This window comes from Anarrhichthys ocellatus, unplaced genomic scaffold, assembly GCF_004355925.1.
Source record: "Anarrhichthys ocellatus isolate YVR2014 unplaced genomic scaffold, GSC_Weel_1.0 scaffold28, whole genome shotgun sequence".
NCBI classification, from domain to species: domain Eukaryota; kingdom Metazoa; phylum Chordata; class Actinopteri; order Perciformes; family Anarhichadidae; genus Anarrhichthys; species Anarrhichthys ocellatus.
Window position 1 is genome coordinate 4,655,734 of NW_022280058.1, and position 13,739 is coordinate 4,669,472.

At 41.3% G+C, this 13,739-nt stretch overlaps 1 protein-coding gene across 6 annotated transcripts in view; it reads left to right on the top strand.

Annotated features, from left to right (window-relative positions):
• The window catches only part of inpp4b (inositol polyphosphate-4-phosphatase type II B), a 126,923-nt gene that overhangs the window by 26,907 nt on the left and 86,277 nt on the right, over positions 1–13,739 (top strand). The gene's annotated exons all lie outside the window — the stretch shown is intronic.

Genomic DNA, 13,739 nt, shown 5'->3' on the forward strand with positions numbered 1-13,739 from the left:
AGAGAGAGAGAGAGAGAGAGAGCGAGCATGGGGCAATTTGTGTGTGTGTGTGTATGTGTTTTACAAATCAGCTGTCAAAACGTTTTACGTCCCACTTTCAGCTCCAGTAGCAGATGTTGTGCCACGAGCTGATTCACTGCAATGGAAAGCAGATATCACATATGGCATCCTCTGAATATTTATTAAAACATATTTTTGCAAATTGCCATTTTGTGTGGTATGCCATATCTATTCACCATAAGAAGTTTGGAGTGGAAATAAGAAGAGAAGAAATTGTCACGGTGAGGGGGAGGGAACTGATGGAGCGAGGTTTATAGATGACTGCTTTAACATTCGCCGGAGACCGGAGACTTTCATAGTAGGATGATTTCCTTCTGCCTTAGGCTTCCCATTTAGATATTCTAAGATGACACTGGCTGCATGGTCATGAATATTTGAGAACATGCACAGGGCTGAGAGAACGATAAGTGAGGGAGTGGAGGTCTGAGAAGGAGTATGACTGGGTTAGATATCTCTCAGGTGTAAGTGATCCCCCCCCCCCCCTTCAAGCTCTAGTTGTCAAAGGATGACAGGTTAGCCTTACTTTGTCACTGATGTCTTACCTGCATCTTTCAGCTCGCATTCTGATCACTAGATCAAGAAATATTCAGTCTGGGGCTGAAAAGAGGTATACTTCACAGAGATGACTCAATTCTATCATAAGCTCAGTGAAAAATCTTTGAGCAAAATCACCTAAACAAAGATGATTTAAAGTATAACTAATTTGCTACATCTTGTCTCGAAATTGTATAAATGAGGAATGAGCGAAAACCATTTCTGGCTGTCATGCTAGAAGGCACACATTATAATTACATTTTAAATAAAGGCTAGAGAAAATCACATTTTTTTTCAATACGTTTTTTCAATGAGTTTAAAAAACAGCATTTGTGGTCAGACAGAACATTTGGAGATTAATTCTCAGTAGCCAGTCCTTCATCAGCAGTCAGAGCAGGGTTCGACTGAGAGGTAAGTAAATTGAAAGCCTTGAGTTCAGAGCATATGAAATGGGTAAATAAGATTATCTGTTTGTGTTTGGTGCATCAGGTTTGAGCTCACTTACCTCCCTGAAGAGGCTCGAAGACACCCTGTTAATGAGAGACCTGTGGTTTGTTGTCAGTAAAAACCTATTACTGAGTCTTCTTGTGGTAAAAACGGGATAGGACTGCTGCCTCTGGAAGAGCTCTTCTCTCTAATCGCAGCCTCAGTTATCCTGCCTTTGCTTTCTGCAATCTGGAATGAACATTTAAAGCAGTTTTCCCTTTGCATTCTTATTACTGCCCATGGTGAGGGATTTTGAGTGGTTTCTGTGATGCACACTGTAGTGTGACAAACAAAAGACCGCATCTGAGTAAAACATGAAAATGGTACATGTCCGGTCATTTCCATAAAGCCGTCATAAAATATATTCAATCAAATAAAACGCAAGCAGAGGGGATTTTACTGTGTTACTATAATGGCCATTTCATCCTCTGGCCGCCACAAGCAGCCTGATAAACAGGCACACACACACACACACACACACACACATACACACACACCATCTGCACTGAAGGGAAAGAGCAAGATGTCTTTTATTCAGAGGGCAATGGTACTGATCAAAGTTTCATCTCAAACAGCTGACCCCCTTGCCACACACACACACACAGTATACACACAAACACCCACACACTACCAAAATTGGATAGAGGTTGTATGAGAGAGGATCCCAAAGCATGAGTAGGATGAGATATCTTTTTCTCTTTTCATAACGGGTCAAAGGTGTTTTTGAAACTTTCCCTGATATGTGAATTCTGTCTTGTTAAAATGAAATCAGACCATATACCAGTTGACTTACAACACATTAAGGATGACTACATCATGATCATTATTGTAATAATCTGAACAATTATCAAAAATCTTGCTTTTAAATGCATTTTTTACACTACAATATCTCAAACTGTACATGAGAAATATGTTTAATACCAGTCTACAATGTATCATGTTGACTGGCAAAACAATGTGTTTGACAGACAATACCCTTGCAGAAGGCATCCATCAATGTTTGTATCACCAAATGTTTTGCAAGTCTATAGATGAGAATGCTTTAAAAACTTAGCTTTAAAAAGTAGTCTGTACAAATAGGTGATTTAACATTGTCTCCTTCAGTTAATGGAGCTTTAGATAGAATTTCAGTCACTCCATACCATATGTATACCACATGGCAATGTTGTGGCTGTTGCAGTCTCTGATTCCACTGTCTACATGTTTCACAACTATTAGACTGGCAGATATTAGCTACATCTCAGGAGGCAGTTTGAGCAGCCACTGTTCCGCGGTGAATTGCCGCTCCAATTATGAACTGCTGAAGTATGAAGAAACCCAGCCTCAGTTAATCCTGCCCTGTCAATAATCATGATGTGTAAAAGGTGGTGACTTGACATATTTTTGGCATATAGCCACTTGCTTTTAGCTGGATGAGTGTCGGTGTGGTGGGAATTTTCTGTAAGTGCATGCGTTTACTGCCAGAAAGGGAGAGGGGGGGGGGTGATGGAAGCGGACAGGGAAACAGCAGACAGCGACAGAGGGCTAGAGGGTACACACACACACACACACACACACACACACAAACAGAGAAACACACTTTTACAAGAACCAATCTTAGAGATATCCAAGAAAGGTCTTGGTAGTGATTGGGTGGACAGCTGAGCAGTGATAACCTACGAGAGTAAGAGTCCTCAGATAAGGACTGTCTCTTGTCTGATGGCCACTTTGCTTCCCTCACCATCACTGTGGCAATGTCAGCCAATGTCACAAGTGCTGAAAAGTGCTGCTGTTCAAGTGGGCAATACTAAAATTAGTCAAACCAGTGGCCCCTCTCCTTCTTGCTCGCTGGAAGTCTTGCCAGGCAGAAAATGTCAAATAGTTTAATGGTACTTTTACTTTGGCTATGAGCAGCAAAAAAAACATTTCCCCTCTGTTTTAGTGTCAGGTCTACTGCTGTAATGGATGCATGCACACGCTAATGGATGCATACTTTCTTGTCCAATTAGTGTTACGTCAACATAGTATGTTAAAATGTCAAAAATGCAATCAATACATAAGTGTGTCCTGCCTTATTAATTGTATTTCTTTCCCCAGATAAATACAAATGTATTCACAGCCTCCTCTAGGATAATGCCACTGTCTTTGTAATGTCGGAGCAATGTTGTTACTATTATTTTTTGTAGAACTACTTTGACACCTTACTTGCATCAGAATGTCTTGTAAAAAGTGACATTGAACATGTATGGCATGGTGTTTACTGAAGGCTGTGCTTTCCTTAAGGAGCGTCTTGCTTTCACAATAACATACTTTCACACCCACGAGCTGCCTAGTACACCCACAGTAAATGATAAATGGACTGTACTTATTTAGTGCTTTACTGCTTTAACGGACAAAGTGATTTTCAATTTGCCTCTCATCCACCAGTCCTGACCATCAGGAGCATCTTGAGCATCACTGTCTTGCTAAAGGGGATCAAACCACCGACCCTGAGATAAACGGATGACCCTCTCGACCTCCTTAGCCACAGGCGCCTGCTGCATAGGTCTGATAGTCTGATCCATTGGCCACTGAGAAGCTCTATTGGTGCAGTTGAGGTTCAAGGATTTGGGGTTAAGGGTCAGCCCATAGAGCGCCACAGTGGTGAAAATGAGGGAGGGGAGACGCGCTGCTCTTTAACCTTTCCTGCAAATTCAGCCTGCTGGGTTTGTGGATTAAGCTTCAGGTTAAAGATGTTAGTATGTGCATGAAAACAGATTATACCAAAGCTTTCATCAGCCAGCTGTCCTTTAAACACTTGGGAAATAATTTGAGAAAAGTTGGCAGAGGTGTGACTCTTGCCAATCACAGCAAAGATGAGTGAGCTCCATGGATGGGGACAGGTTTGACATTTGTCAATCATGACGATGGCAAGCGAGCCACACGGATGGGGACAAATCATAACAGTGGGAACTAGAGGAGTAGCACCCACACACACTGTGTGTGTGTGTGTGTGTGTGTGTGTGTGTGTGTGTGTGTGTGTGTGTGTGAGAAACAGCTACAGTATGCTGTGTAGGAAAAGTTCTGCACCCTGAGTGATTATGATATGATATACTGTACACAGATGTTCAACTTTTGCCGCTCTCACATTTTATCCATTCCAACTGGCCATAAATTCTGCTCATTTATGTGCTTTTACACATTCCACCCAGGGAGGCAACAAAGAGTGCATTTGATGGATCGCACCATTACACTTCTGTGAACTTCCAGTTCTCAATATCCAGGAAGTGCGTCTCTTTTATCTGCATAAATACACACAGTGTCTTTTGAAATCATCTTTCATAGATTCATCTTCATTTCAACTTCTATCTCTAAATTGAAATGATTTTGTTTTGAAAGACCTGCTAATTATTCACTTGATTACAGAGCCTCTAATTTTGTTTTTAACACTGCTCCTATTACTGTCGCAAATGGCCTCAGAGTTTCATGCCCCATTGCAAGCAAAAGGGAGCGGATAAAACATCCGGCAAGAAAGGAGAGCGCAACCTTCTGTGATAATTAATGAAGCTTTCTCTTTGGCAGAAGTAAAACACCTCTGGACAAGACTTTTGCATTAAGTGCGTGAGCTGGAAAATGTATGGGTAATAGTCTTGTTTGTGAACACAGCCTGCAAATCAAGCACATCATTGAAGACAACATGGCAGCTTTTAATATTATGGATTCAGAATATATACTCTATGGCAAGCCTCCAAAACCTGAATGGAATTTGCCTTTCATAAGACAGATAAATTTGACATAGTAATGAATTAAAGTGCTTCTTCAACATGAGGTACTGTACAGATAGGGCGAGATTGCCCTCAAAGCTTTGGAAGCAGTGCTCTGTCTGCCTTTTCTTATTAAGAAAGAAAATCCTGTTAACTTTAGCACACTTGTTAAAAGTGTTGGAGCCAGACATGGCAATTAAGTGGGAATAAATGCTCCCTGACCCCAGAGAATAGAAAGTTTAAACACTCTAAAGCATTTTTATTGACAACCGTGTACTCTGCCATGTCAGGTTAACACTACACATCTCTTACATGGCATCTGAAAAGCCCCATGGACAGGCTGTTAGCTGCGTAACGTGCGGCGGAGCGATGTGATGGAAAACATTTCAGGGTTTTCCAAAGCCTGAGCTTCTGAAGTGCTTTTTCACAGTAATGATAAAATTTTCATTGCTGACAATACTTCAAACTCCCGTGTACTGTATTTACTGTAGGAAGGCACCAGATAATTACTTTGTTTCCCCACATTGTTCCTGCCCCTGTGTTGACACGCGCTTCAATAAAGTGACTGATTGTGCCAATGAATATTTTACAATTGTTGGAAATTAAGTGCACTCTAGGTTTCGTTGTGAGGGTGAAAGCAGTCATTCGTTAAAATAGTTGTTGGAATAGTAAAAGCAACCAACTAAATCCAAGCAGAGAGGCTAATTACTTATAAAAACTGCTGAGCAGATGTCTGGTGCTGTTGCCATGAGGAGTCGCCCTTTCTTTCCAGGGTAAAACCACAAGTTAACACAAGTGAAGTACACCAGTAAACAGTCTATTTTTAATCAAGTATTACAAGGAAGCCTCCCTGGAGACGCTGTTGGATTTAGTGGCAATTAATTAAGTGTATTTTCATTAGTATTTACAGACGTCCATCTTGTAACACTTTAGAAAATACATTTACAGGTGATTTAGAAACCTTTAGATAGAGAATGCGTACTAAGCATCCATACAAGTCACACAATGCACAAACAAACAAAAAAGTAACTAATGTTAGTGTACATAAAACACTTTCTAAAGCACAGTCAATATTCACAGTAAAAATAAAAAATCAACAAAACAAATAACAAAATAAAAAGAATTCTTCAACATTCTGAGAAATATGTTAAGTCACCATCTTGCCAAGAGTTAGATGAGAAGATCTCATGTTTGTCTGTTCATTATGAAGCTGGAACCAGCCGCAGTTTAGCTTAGTTTAGCATTAAGACAGGAAACTGAAGGAAAGGAGTAAGTGTAGTTGCAAAAATGTCAAACTATTTCTTTAAAGACAGAACTAAATTTATATAGATTATAACTTGGTATTAATTTCCAGTAGAATAAAACTGACATTCCCTTTAAGTCAGCCATACATGACGATGCAATTCATTGTAAGAGAACAAATAAACAATTAAACAAGGAGGGAACAGAAATAGTTTGAGCTTGTTTTTTTTTTTCTTCTCAAGGCCATCCGATTGAAAAGGTTATGGAAATCTGCAATACCCTTTTAGGGCTATATCCCACACAAGGTATTACTGTGCATGTAACTCACAGTTTGTTCTATCCGCATGCAGCTGACATGCATATAAATGGATCAAGCACCAGGTAACCACTTGATGCTGAAGTGCACCTTCCCAGGAAACCTCCTCTCTGTCATAACCTCTCCCAAATCCTTCCTTGTATAATCCTACTCCAATCTCCTCAAAGTGGGATTTGTCTGGATCAATTTCATAATGCATTATTCATTTGAGAATTGAATCAAATATCGCCTCCACCAATCAGCTCAACCCATACCCCTCTAAAACCCCCTCGCCTCTCTACCCATCATATCGGTGATTGTTAGTGTCACCTGCAATAGCAGATTATCAGCCAAATGAATTACTGGGTCACAGGTGAATTAGACGCTTGGCTGACTGTAATCTCTCTTTCTCTGGCAAAAGTAGCTTACTGTAATTTAGTTCGTTTTTTTTGTTTCATTTTTGAGAGAGGAAGAGAGAAAAAAGTGCTTGAGAAAATCCCCTTTCTGCCTGGCTTCCCGTGGGTTTCTGCAGTGTAATGGTTTCCTTTGAGAGGCACTGGTGGAAAGTGCTGATGATTGTTGGCTGTGTGTGTGTGTGTGTGTGTGTGTGTGTGTGTGTGTGTGTGTGTGTGTGTGTGTGTGTGTGTGTGTAAAGGCAGCTATTTTCCATGGCTAACCGAGTCACTGATGAGCTTGCCAGCCAGGCCAGGGGCTTGTACAGTGTGTGAGTTTGTGTGTGTCTGCACATGCACATGTAAGCCTGTGGGCAAACGGCATTCGTAATCCCATGTGTGTGTGCCAGCGTACTGTATAGTCATGCTGGGTGCAATTAAAACCCTACAGTTGGTCAATTGAAATATATATGATACAACATTTTATGGCAGAAATTTTTAATCTGTCCGGACATCGCTATGTGCAAACATTAAATTGTATCGCTGCTTGTACAGCAGTCTGCCTTCTAACTTTGTTGATGGAGGTAATGACACATTGCTTTTCTCCTCTCCTCACCCTGGAGGACAGAAAAGTAAATAAATGTGGGGCAGAAGTGTTCTTGTTGCTGCTTTGTTGTTCCGTTCCGTTAGCGCAGATGGAATTATATGATAATCAGAAATCAGTTTGCATTGTTCCCCCCTCTGTACACCCAAAGAGGGTGGGAAGCCTTTAAACATCTCAAAGAGGCATTTTTCCCTCCCCAGGAAATACAAATGTATTTGTTTTGATCTTATCTCTTTCTCTTTTTTTTTGAAGAACCTTATGTGCTATTCATGAGTGTACACAACAAAACCACTGAATCTATTCATCTGCTATCATAGCCACCAAGGACAAGTTGTACTTTCACATAAGCTGTATATTTAGTTCAAAAGGCTATTTTGTTGATGTTGTTCTACATCAACTGGCAAATATGTCATTTAGGCAACTAATATGGCTTTGTTGTGCTGAGGAACAGAAATTGCTGGTGGCTGTAGCACTTCTCCCACTGTTTCCTGCATCTTGTTGTTTACTAAGTCAAGGTGGTGCAAGCCGTCTGAAATCGCAGCGTCTGTTCTGTACGGGCTTAGCTGTATACGTTATCCCACGGGAAAGGAAGGTGCAGGAGAGCTGGTTCAGAAACTCCTACACAGTTAGAGTGTGTGTGTGTGTGTGCTGCCAGAGCTTTTATAAGCTACAGTTTGAGGCTCACCTCTTGCACCGCGAGTGACATGGACACGCACAGACACTCACAAATTACAGTGGGTAGTGTGGTGTTTCAGTCTGTTGTTGCAGTCTTTATCGCTAGGCAAATGATGTCAAAGTAAAACATGCAACGTTCACGTAACACAGAAGAACATGCACACAGTCACACATAAGACCCACTATCAGTCTGTGGGAAAAGTGTTGCAGGAAGAACTGTCTTCCCACACAGAGCTTTGACCCCTATCTGCTCGAAATGCATTAAAAACCCACACTACGGTGTTTGAATCTAGCATACCGAGGGATAAGTGCGCCCAGGTACAGTTTGTGTATCCTCAGGGCAGAGCTCGGTGTGCTTCGACATGTATGTTCAGCAAGGATGCAGTGCACCTCGGATCTGCCTGTACAGTGAAGTCATTGAGGAGCACACTCTAGATTATACAGGGCATCAATCCCTGTCTGTCTGCCTGTCGAGGCTGTTAACCACCTCTGGGCTGCACCATTGATCTTCGTAATTGTCTCCCACTCTTCAAAGGGAGCTGAGAGTTGGTTTGATCCGAGCTGTTTACTTTCACAGCCCCTATAGTCCTGCTCTCTGAAGAAGAGCGCTATCAAGCACTTCAGGCATGAGCTAGCATATTATAGTACTATTACTGTGTGTGTTTGTGTTTGGTCGCAAGTGTGTGTGTGTGTGTGTGTGTGCGTAATAGGAAGGAAGGAAGCAAAGTACAGAGAGAGAGAGAACCAGCATAGCCTCTAGCCTTACAGGCCTGGGGGTGAGCTAGCAGCTTCTTGCTGTTACATAAGAGCAGGGAATTGCAAATGGCACATTCCCTGTAATCTATCCACAGGTATGTAAGGGAACTCACCCCCAGAACCCTGTGTTGGCTGATCTGCCCAAAGTTACAGGCTTCATTCAGCTATTGTTTGTCTGAGAAATGTTTTTCCTCTACTAATACAACAGAGATGATGTGACAAACAGGATGTTGAGCTGAGCAACATGTTTTGTGAGTGATAAAAAAAATAATGTGCATCATTTCTCCACACTGCGCGCACAGTCTTTCCGTTGCTACATTTGTGGACTTCAGCTCGAACCGCAGAGTCAGAAGAGGGGAAGCTGCTAACCACAGCCTCCGCCAGGTCTGGCTGATCGCAGCTCGCAATAAGTGGCTGATGATACACACTTGCATATTGTAAGCGCATCATCATATGGATCGGTCTCATCTGCTGACAGGGTCTCTTAAAATGTGACTCTATTAAAACAGCTTCAAGTTTGCCGTGCTGCAATTTAAATATAGTACTCAAGTCAATAGAGGGGATTTGAATGGGGCTGTACAGGCTCTGGACCTGCTACCAAGTCATGTTTACAGACTGTGAGTGAAGGAGCCTTGATTTTTTTATCACCTAGTCTGCAGTGGGGTTAGACATTAAAGTTTATGGACCAAAGCCGAGAGTGTGGGGGAAGGCATCGGCAGTGTGCTTCCAGTGTACCACAGGCAGGCTGCATTTGCCACAAGTTAAGTTTCTTTTTCTCCTACCTGCAGCTTTCAGTCTGTGCGGTAAATAGACGTGAACACGGGAATCTGATTTCCCATTTATACATTTTCATCATCCTTGGTGCCCTGTGTATTATTTGGAGGCTTCTGTCAGAAAATATTGGTTCCGAAAGGGCTCTGAAAGGGCTCAGCCAAATCCTGATTCAATAAGCAAGAGCAGGAATAGTGGGAGGTGAGAAAACTAATGGAGTGGTAGGAAGGGCTTTTTGTTTTGGGGCAAGCATTGACAAGCTGAAGAATGTATGAGAGCAGGTAACACTTATTGCAGTGTTATTCTCACTTCTCTTTCTATGACAGAGAATCAAAGATACTTGGGAACCTTAAACTGTTTTGTAAAAAAGAGGAATATTAACTTTTTCAGTGCATTGCAACATTACATGGCTAGATATCTCTTTACGTACAAAAACTGAAGGAGAAGGAACCCTAAACGAAGTTTTCGCCGCCTCTCAGCAGTCAGCTTTCGGTGAGTATTTTCCTCTCTCTTCAGCCTCTTTTGAGTCCTGTTGAAGTCCGAGACTTCTTGGTTCTTAAAGTTTTAGCGCGGAAAAATGTGTCACTTTAAATGTTTCTGAGGAACAGGAGATAACGCATCATAGAACATGTATTAGAAGCAGACTAATTATATTCAATGACAGCCTCTGTCAGCGCTGACAGAGAGCTGCCTACATGGTAAATGGACGGCATTTATACAGAGTTGTACGTTTCAAGGCGCTTTACAATTTGCTTCTCATTCACCCATTCACACAAGCATCTAGACACCAATAGTGGCGAAGCTGCAATACAAGGCGAGGAGCAAATTGGAGTTCAGTGTCTTGCTCAAGGACACTCATTCAATTCACAGTGTTTAGATGATGTGGGATTTTGTTGACATCTTTGTGCAAGAATTGGGACATTATCTGATTAAAAAGCAACATCCACAGTGCCAGAAAATGCCCTGTTTGGTTAAACTGCAGATTTTTGCATTGGTAAAAAATGGAGACTTGTGATATTCAGTGCAACACTATAGCGATACAGGCTGAGATAATGATTGAGTTTGTTTGTCATTGTAGCCCATATTTCAGCACAGCAAGCTGTATTCCTCAAACAGTTGCCTAATTAAACTATCAAATGAATTAAGTATTGACATAACTGCACCATTGTAGCTCCAATTTTAACATCACTCCAATATTAAAATATTGATTCAGTTCTTCATCATAATGCACAGCAATGTATCCCTTGTTGTTATTCTTCACAGTTCACTTCGTAATTGACTTTAGATATGGATTTTTCTTAAACCCTCCGTGTGTTTTCATGGTAATTTACACTTGTCTGACTCCAAAGAGAGATAAGAACTATCCCTAAATTATGTGAACACAGAAGTTAAGTCATGGAAAGCTATGCCAATTAAGAGCCCACTTCCATGATTTTACCCTCAGTAAGCTTTCGAGACTTGAAAAAGATTAAAGTTTAGCTTTCTTTATATCAAACCAGACCCAGAAGGCATTTATCTCTCCCGTTTCAGTTTCATGTTTGCACAACGAGTCCCGCTTTTTGTTTTACAGTAGGTACGTTTGGTGCCTTTGATACATTTCAAAAGTTATTCATAAAGGAGACAGAAATAGTACAAACGATTAATAAGGCATGTAATGGCACCAAAAACATCAGAAGAACACATCAAAGTATTTTGTATCCAAGCTCAAATCTGTATTATTAGACTCACATAAGTCTGCCTCACATTACTTGGGAGCATGCTCGCACACACAGGACCAGCGTGAGTAACATAACAAGAAGCACACAGCATCAGAAGCCTGCTATACGTTCCCTACACAGGTCAGACTAGAACAATTAGAAATCCATTAGTAACTGACTACATCAAAACTCATATATATATATATATATATATATATATATATATATATACAGTATATATATATATCAGTTACTGTAAGCTGTTTTATGGAGTTACATTTTAGTAAAACACTCTGAGGGAATTTGAGTTCCATCTGGTGAACAGTTATTCAGTGTATATGTCTTTTATTCCGAAATGTAAGAAGATAAAAAGTGGATCTGATATGTGCTGCCTTTGTCATGGTTGAAAGGAGTAATAAAGTTTGCCATCTTGATTCTGACTTTGGAGCCAACGTGTTACTTCCTTGCCAGGTAAATATTCACATTCTGTGTGAAAGTACTCATGGAAAAAACAACAGATCAAAAGAATATATAAATCTGCAAATGAATCCCACAAAAAATGTTCCCGGTGTATAAAGGCAGTAAAGTGAAAGCCAAGCAACATTAAGGCTACAAACAACCCATAATGCAACACTCCATCTATAATACCACCTCCATCTAGTATATTCAAGCCAATACGAAGAAATCTTTGAGAGAGACAATATCGGTGCTGTTTGGTTGTCTCTTTTACGTAATCTATTGGTAATGCATTGAGGAAATAGACGGGGAAGGGCAAAAGTGGGTGAGCTCAGGTCTTTCTGCAGACTTTTCTTTTCTTTTTTTTCTTCTTTTTTAACAGATCAAGAGCAGGGGAATGAGTTCAAGGTGGAGAACTGTGAAACAAATAAGTCAGGGAAGAATGGGAGGACAATGTCGAGGGTAGACGGCTGAGAATGAGAACATCAGCTCATCCTGGGAAAACGCAGCCGCCTGCTTTTGTCTGTGCCTGTCTGGGTTTGGGGGGGACTGGTTGTCTAAGATCCCTTGTTGCCGTCTGTGCAAAAACCTCAGCTGCCAGTAGCATTTGTTCTGTGATCTTTACATGGACTAACACATCCACCGCCTACAGATTCAAATAAGGCCCTTGAATAATGTGTGAGGCATGTGCAGTGGTGATAGTGTTCAACCAGTTGTGAGTGCTGGTTGAAAAATGCTAAAAGGTAGGAATTAAGAAGTACTTAGGCTTTTCCTTTTTACAGCCAGGAGCCTCAAACATTTCCCCTGCGGTCGGTAGCTTGTGCTTCATGGTTTGAATATAACACCATTCCCTGCCGATCTCTGTGTGCTTTTCAGGAACTCACAGTTTGAATGCTCTAAAATATGTCTGACATGACATTTTGAACAAAGTAGGGCATTACAAAAATGCCAATTTTTTTGGTGTGCTTGATTCAGTATTTTACACAAGCTTTGATCTAGGACTGCCCGTGTTGTTATTCAACCTTCATTTTATCTTTTACAAGATTCAAGTAAATTCTAATTGTACGCAGATTTTTAGAGTAGGAATGCACACAAAAAAAGCAACAGAACAGAATCCGTAATCACCGACAAAAATTGAGCAGTAACCAACGAAAATGGATTCGGCAACAGCAGGGATGCGCATCAATACTGTTACGTAGCCAGACTAATCATTTTGTTAGACTGTGAAGCCTTTTTGGTAATCTTTTTGGAGTTTCTGCGTTATCTGACTATGGCTTCCACTTGGCACCCAGGTCATCAATCGTCATGGTAGTGAAGAACGCTTTAAATCCAGTGTTTCCACCCACGCTACCTGATTCCACACCCCACCTCTTTTATTGGGAAAGGTTGACGACTCATCACTGTGACCTCCAGTGCTCAGTGTATTTGTACATTACAGTTTGTGTGTCTCTTTCAAATGTTAGCTGCTGGGGGTGGGTGTGTGAGTGCATGTGTGCTTAAAGTGTTAAGTGTGTGCGTTTATCATTGTGTTTGCTTGTGTACCTGCTCGGGGTGATAAGGGCCAGTGTTAGAGCTTGTCCTTTGTTCTGCCAGAATTACTCATCCCCCTGTGTCAGCATGGGTAAATGAAACCCTGCTTAATCCGAGGTTCAAGCCCAGATAGTTGAAACCTAAGCTTGGTGTCAGCTGTGTGGGTTTGTTCCTCATTGTCTCCATGTATCAAAATGGATGGGTTGATATTTTCTTTTTCTCTCGCAGCTGCTTGTATCAAAATGTGCAGAGTGTTTCAACAAGCCTCTTGTGTGATCCTCGAGTATGTCAGTGTGTGTTTTGAAGTGTTTTGAAGTGTTGTAGGCGCACTCCTATACCTTGCACCATGTGGTCGGAATCCATGTTAATTCAAGTAGCCATAACAAGTGCTTCTTTTCCTGTTGGCTATCTGAGTCACGGGCTGCAACCGAGGTGTGACACACAACTCTGTCTCTCTCTCTCTGTCTCTCTGTCTCTCTCTCTCTCTCTCTCTCTCTCTCTCTCTCTCTCTCTCTCTCT